Raw genomic sequence first — 7425 nt, forward strand, 5'->3', positions numbered from 1 at the left:
TGGTTGATGGGAAGCACAATCGACCCATTTCCTTTTCTTTGATAATCAGCTATCTGCCCTTTGCCCAGGACACCAAGACAAACATCTGGCAATGTGGGAGCCAGCCTACCATTTGATCCTGGAGTGGAGTCACAGTGAGTCCCAGGATGTGTCCCTGCCCTTTTCCTTCTTGCAACAGCAGGAGTTAAACCAAATACTCTCCTCCCAAGAAAGGGGGAAATGCAAGTGGCTGCCAAGCTGCTGGAAAATAATTCCTTCAGGGTTTCCACCTCTCTGGTTCATGGTCAGTAGTTAGTCTGAAATCGGAGGTTCAGGATGGGGCTTGTTGGCCCATTTCTTGATGAGTATTTCTGTTCCTAGGTTTTAGGCTTCTTTTTTTTTTTAAGACACAAAGGGCGGGGTAGTGTGGGAGGGAAGGATAGAGTTATATATGAGATTCATGGAGTCATACCGCTATCAAGCGGAATATGTTTCTGGTGATTAGAGCCCAGCAGTGGGCAAAAGTTAAGGTACTGATATAGCCACCGCCATCACTCATTAGTCATCCAGAGTGAAGGTGGACGGTTACGTGCTGGCACTTGTCTAGAGCTCCTTCCGAGGTTGAAGGGAACCCTGGCTCCTCCACCAGGGTACACAGTCTGGCAGTAGGCGTCCCGCCATGGCTTCCAAAGGCTGCTGTCTTCCCGACGAGGAAAGGGGCCTCAGCGTCACAGCTACCCCAGGCGGGGGCACCTGCAACTCCTCAAATAGACCCCAGACCCCAAGGCCAGACCTGAGCTCAGTCAGCAGCCAGCGGCTTCTCCTGGGCCCTCCCTAAAATGGCGCTGCGGGAAGCTCCGCCCCCTGGGCTGGTTGGTGCAGCGCTGCTGTCTGCAGGGTCCCACGGCTTCTGGACCTGTTACTTTCCCTGGGTAGGGTCCTGAGGGCATGCAGTCTTCTCCCTATATTTTGGACCCCTGGTCAAGTAGACTTTGCTAGGCCTAAGTCTAGCCTTCCCAGACCGTCCTTGCTCTCACATTCCCATCTCACACCAACTTGGTGCCAGGCTGCTGGCACAGGTAAGTGTCCCTTGTGCATGGGCTTTTCAGAAACCATTTCTGCTAGATGGTACCGTGGTTCTACAAATGACAGTCACTACTTACCTTACTTCCTATCGTGGCTCCTCTCCTCCATTCGTGGCTTGAAAAGCACCAGACACAGCACCCCCCCTTTGCCCCCCCTCCCCCTTCATCAGGGTTGCTGATGTCCTGCAGTTTGGCCCATTTGGGGCTTAACAAGGCTGCCCCCTTCTTCCTTCCCTCTGGATTCACCCCTTGGTAGGGGTCCCTTTTTTCCATGTATTTTCCAAATGTCCTCCACTGGCTCCTGGAGGTGCCAGGGTGGTTGGGGGATGTGTGTGTGTGTGTGTGTGTGTGTGTGTGTGTGTGTGTGTGTGTGTGTTGGGGGTGTGAGCATTTACATTCCTTTAGGAAGCTACATGTCCCACCTGTACAGGAACCTGGGCCTCCTTTTCTTTCGTATGCACTTCACTTCTCCCTGGGTAGAAACTCCCTGTAACCAAAGGAACAGGGATCTAGGGCCAAAGCTGTTAAGTCCAGGAAGGGGTGTGGAAGTGATTATAACTTGCCACAAAACCTCTCAGGTCAGGGTGGTTAGAAGAGATTCCCTCTGCCCTCAGGGTACCTCCCTGATAGGACCCCAGGCACTCCTCTGTGCCTCAGGTGGTTGTGTCCCCTGTGGTGGGTTTCATGATTTTGTTTGTTAATATAACACATTCTTACATGTTCCCTAGGTGCCCCAAAGCTTAGGCATGGATAGCCAGGATGGCAGACTTCAGTCCTATCAGGAGCAGGTGTCTGTATCATGCTCTGTGATTCTAGGTCCCCTCTGTGCTTTATCCCTTAGGGTGGGGTGGAGGTTGTGGGGGGGGGGTAGAAGTGGGAAGTTAGAGCAAGAAGCACAGTGCATTCTATGAAAGTGGGGAGACTAGGGCCTATGAGTTATCCCTGTGCATAGATCTCTCCCTCTCTACCTGAGCACTAGGGACTCCTAATTATTCACCCTGGAAATTAAGTAAGAAGTGGAGGTGATAGATAGCAGAGTGGGAACAGGTAGGAGGGAGTGTGTTATTGCAAGTATGCCTCTCTGTGTGTGTGTGTGTGTATGTGTGTGCACAGAGAAAGATAGACCCAGTTGAAGGGTTAAGTCAATTCTTGGTCACTTTGTGAGAGTTTCTTAAGCTCCACTCAACACTCAGTGCCTGGAAAGCAGTAGGCCTGGTGCATCATTCTCCAATATGCTGTAAGTCTCTTCTCTTCCTGGAAGTATAGGCTACAGTAAGAACACACTAAACTCTAGGCAAAATAATATAACTTCTCAGAGCATCCCAGCATCCTGTAGTATCCTGTGGGTCCTTCCAAGAATGGATTCAAACTTTGGTCCTTGCTTCTACTCTAAGATGTTGCTTAAAGTAGGGCAACATTAAATATGGGGAGAAGAAACAAAAATCCAGCAGCAGCCAGGTACAGTGGTGCACACTTGTAAACCCAGTGGCTCGGGAGGCTGAGGCAGGTGGATTGTCAGTTCAAAGCAGCCTCAGCAACAGCGAGGCACTAAGCAACTTGATGAGATCCTGTCTCTAAATAAAATACAAAATAGGGCTGGGGATGTGGCTCAATGGTTGAGTAATCCCCAGAACCCCCCATCCACTCCCCAAAAAGCCAGCAGCAAATGCACCTGAGAACAGGAGCCACCTCTATCTACTGTCCTGTCACCTCTCACCTACTGTGGATCTTGTCCTTCTCTGTAGTAATCATAAGGTCTCCTACTGCACTTGCTTAGAGAAAAGCTGAGGAGAAAGAAATGCAGGGAGGTGGACATAGGTGGTGAGATGCCCCCTCTCAGTGTCACAGGTCATCTTTTTTTCTCATTGAGTTGCATGCACTCACTTTTCACCCTGAGGACAGCTGAGCTTACCTATGTCCTCAGTTACATGCATCCCCATTTAATCTGAGGGGAGCAGGTCTGTGCATGCATGCACCCACATTCACACTCAGGCGACCCACAGTGAGGCTCGGTGGGCTGGAGCCCTCGACTGACTTGTCAGTTCCCTGTGTTTCCCCATCCCCCTCCTCCCTTGTTCCTTTCTGCCTTCCCACTTCAGCCAGGGGGACTGTGTGGAGGAAGCAGCAGCATCAGTGGAGCAACAGGTCTCTGTCTGCACAAGGTTCACACCCTGGTCCTGTTTTGCTGAGAAGACAGCCTTGGCTGGTGGCTCTCTTCCCTGTGAGGATAGGGGATGCCACTCAGTGGGACACCTGTGCATTTGTTACTTAAGGTATTCTAGTTGACTTCTGCCTTACTATAATTCTGTTTTTGTTTTTCACCTGTTCCTCCCCTGGCTTTCCATTTTTGCTTGTCTTTTCTTGTTTTTCAATTGTTTCTTTGTTGTTCTGACAGGAAGGGGACCTTGAAAGGAAGCAGGAGGATCAGACAGAGAATGAAATGACTTCATTGGAAATCATAATGACCCTTGTGGACTGGGGGAGTGAAGAGCTATCCCCTCTTCTTTCTTGACTTGAGTACCATGCACACAGATCAAGTTGCCCTAGCCTCATTTGATTTTATCCATTTTGTGTCCACTGTGTTCCTGGTTTCTGCACCTATCTTGATCCTTGGGAAGATGTGTGTGTGTGTGTGTGTGTGTGTGTGTGTGTGTGTGTGTGTGGTGTGGGGGGGATGCAGATGGGGGTTGGGGAGGGTCACTCTCTCCTTGCACCGGGAAAGTTCTACAGGTACACTCACTGGACATCCATCAACAAAAGCATTGCCAGTGGTATTTTCTTTCCCTGGGAAGGAGGCTGCTTGTGTCACCTTGCCTCCATGTATTGGTTACCACCTTCTGTAGAGTTCCTGACCTAGATCCTTGAAAACACCCCAGATGGACTGAGGGTTCTCATTCTCCTCCTAGTCCTCCTCCTCTCATGTCACTGCTTCTGCTTTGTGTTGCCTTTCACTTCCTCCTGCTAGGCAGTCCAGGGCCAGTGTTCTGTGGAAGAAGGAAAGTGTCCTTCCTCTCCTTGTTAGTTATAGAGTAATGTACCTTCCCAGGAGTAGACAATGTGGGATACTCCCTGTCTTGAAATTCAGCAGGGTTGAGGGTCACCAGAAGCATCCCTCTAGTCTTGAAAATTCATGCACATGTTACTTGTGAATGAGATAGGATCTGGATGCACAGCCAGGAAACAGACATTAAGGATTTCCTTTCTTTGTGAGTCTTCTCACAATGGAAACTTGAAAGTTTCAGTCAGTCCAGGAGGTACTACTTCAAAGTATGCTCCTTGGCTTTTTCCTCTCCTCCAATCTTGTGTACACATCAGTATGGAAGTCAGTGAGTACTTATACACAGATTCTGCAATTTCCACATCCATGCTCCCATTCAGACTAGCAGGCACACACACATACACAGATACATCTGCAATACATGGGCTGCCCCTTCCACAGACTGGCCCACACATCTAAGGAACATTGGAGCACAGAAACCCAGGTACTGTGTGATCCCCTTCTGGTACACACACCTCTCTCTCTCTCACACACAACAGGGTAGAAACACACTCCCAACTCCTATATGGTGTCTAGAAAAGATCAGTCAAGGGCTAGGGTTGTGGTTCGGTGGTAGAGTACTTGCCTAGCACGTGTGAGGCATGGGTTCAATCTTCAACACCATATAAAAATAAATAAAATTAAGGTATTTTGTCCATCTACAACTAAACAACAAAAAAAGTCAACCATTCTCTGCTCCAAGACTTAACAACTGTGGGGCAATTCTGGCCTCTTCTGACAAATGGAAGAAAGAAGTTATCACCCAGGTCCAAGGAGCAGGTGTTAAAATATAGTCTGTAGTCCTGCTTAAACAGCAACCCTCCAACCTCTCCTATTGTTGGTAAGGACAAACTGAGTCCTCTGCTGAGAGGCCATGAGCCTCTGATGTGTTTTGTAGCCTTCTGCATGTCCCCTGTTAAAAGCCAGGCTAGCTTCCCCAGAGTCAGATTGGAGTGAGTTGCTAGGTACCTCCTGCCAGGGAACTCCTGCTTCTCATTCTGTGACTGCAGGCTGCCCTGGCCTTTCCTGGCTGCGTTGTTTGAGCCATCTGAAGGTGGTATGGCCTCTCCTTAGACCTTGGTCGAGAAACCCAGGGCTTCAGAAAAAATGATGAGTCTGGCAGCTCTGTGACAAGGACTTGGTATGTGGAGCCAGCTTACCATTTGAATTCTGGAGTAGAGTAACAGTGATCCTCAGGACAAGTCCTTTTTCTTTTCCTTCTTAATTTTTTGGTACCAGGGATTGAACCCAAAGGTGCTTAATCACTGAGACACATCCCCAGCCTTTTTTTTTTTTTTAAAGAGAGAGAGAGAGAGACAATTTTTAATATTTATTTTTTAGTTCTCGGCGGACACAACATCTTTGTTGGTATGTGGTGCTGAGGATCGAACCCGGGCCGCACGCATGCCAGGCGAGCGCACTACCGCTTGAGCCACATCTCCAGCCCCCCAGCCCTTTTTAATATTTTATTTAGACACAAGGTCTCACTGAATTTTTTAGGGCCTTGCTAAAATTTTTTAGGGCCTTGCTGAGGCTGGCTTTGATCCTGCCTCAGCCTTTAGGTTCTGCTGGGATTACAGGCATGTACCACTTTGCCCAGCTCCCTTTTCCTTCTTGGAAGAACTCATCAATTCACAGTAGACCAAAGACCTAGTAATTAGACCAGGAAACTTGTATATGCTAGAAGAAAATGTAGGCCCAACACTCCAATATATCAGCTCAGAAGTTGAATTCCTTAACAAGACCCCAAAATGTAAGAAGTAAAATAAAAATCTTTGCCACCCGTACATCAGATAGGGTGGTTAATATCCAAGATATAAAAAAAAAACTCAAAAACCTAAGACCAAAAAAAAAAGCGCACGATAATCCAATCAATAAATGGGCAAAGAAACTAAGTAGACACTTCTCAAAAGAAGAAACACGAGTGGTCAACAAATATATGAAAACATGTTCAATACCTCTAGGAATTAGAGAAGTACAAATTAAAACTGCACTGAGATTTCATCTCACTCCAGTCAGAATGGCATGTTATCAAGAATACAAGTGATAATAAATGTTGGCAAGGATGTGGGGAAAAAAGTGTACACTCATATATTGCTCATGGGACTGCAAATTGGTGCAACCACTCTGGAAAACAGTATGGAGATTCCTCAAAAAACTAGGAATGGAACTACTATTTGACCCAGCTATCCCACTCCTTGTTATATATCCAAAGGATTTAAAATCAGCATACTACAGTGACACAGCCACCTCAATATTTATAGCAGCACAGTTCTCAATAGCTAAGCTAGGTGACCTTCAGCAGATGAATGAATAAAGGAAATGTGGTACATATACACAATGGAATATTACTCAGCCATAAAGAAGAATGACCTTTTGACTTGTGACAGTACATGTGTGGATCTGGAAACTATCATGCTAAGTGAAATAAGCTAATCCCCCCAAAGCAAAGGTTGAATATTTTTGCTGATATGTGGAAGTTAACCCACAATAAAAGGGGGGGATTTGTTCAGTGGAGTAGACAAAGGGAAATGAAGGGAAGGGAGGGGAATGGGAAAAGGAAAGACAGTAGAATGAATCTGACATAACTTTCCAACATACACAAAGGAATACACAGTGAATCTTGCAATCGTATACATCCACAAAAAATTAATTTAGAAAACATGAACTGGAGGCTGGGGATATAGCTCAGTTGGTAGAGTGCTTGCCCCACAAGCACAAGGCCCTGGGTTCAATCCCCAGCAACAAAACAAAACAAAATACCCAATGATTGAACTAAAGTGGCTGGGGTTGTGGCTCAGTGGTAGAGCGCTTGCCTGGTATGTGTGAGGCACTGGGTTCGATTCTCAGCACCACATAAAAATAAATAAAGGTCTAACGACAACTTAAAACAACAACAACAAAAAAAAACCCCAACAATAAACCAAAAACATGAACTGGGTAAATGGGAGAAAGATTAATAGAAGGAAGGGAGAAAGGGGGTAGGGAGAGGGAAGGAAAAGGAGAGGTACTGGAGTTTGCATTAGAACAAAATATAGTCCATGCTTGCATAATTATGTCAAAAAGGATTCTCCTCTCATGTATAACTAAAAGAACCAATTAAAAAAAAAAAAAAAAGTGGAGTTACACCAAACCAAGAGGTCCCAAGAAAGAGAAAGTCACAGAAATACCTGGATGCTGGAACAAGATTCCTATAATTCCTACAGATCTCAACCTACTGCTTCATGGTCAGTTGATCTTGGGAGTTTGCAGGTCTAGTTGGGGCATGCAGGTCTAGTTGGGGCACGGTGGCTCTTTTTTCCTTTTTTTTTTTTTGGGGGGGGG

The 7425-nt window shown here is 46.6% G+C and overlaps 1 protein-coding gene across 1 annotated transcript in view; it reads left to right on the plus strand.

Annotated features, from left to right (window-relative positions):
* NBDY (negative regulator of P-body association) overlaps positions 1 to 3708 on the plus strand; it is a 63388-nt gene extending 59680 nt beyond the window's left edge. Inside the window, exons 4-5 of the mRNA XM_081276585.1 lie at positions 3164 to 3337; positions 3460 to 3708. The gene's annotated coding sequence lies outside the window, so the exon portion shown is untranslated. The remainder of the gene's footprint in view (positions 1 to 3163; positions 3338 to 3459) is intronic.
* The last annotated feature ends 3717 nt before the right edge of the window (positions 3709 to 7425 follow it).

Source organism: Spermophilus citellus (genome assembly GCF_964194105.1).
Source record: "Spermophilus citellus genome assembly, chromosome: X".
In the NCBI taxonomy this organism is placed as follows: Eukaryota; Metazoa; Chordata; class Mammalia; order Rodentia; family Sciuridae; genus Spermophilus; species Spermophilus citellus.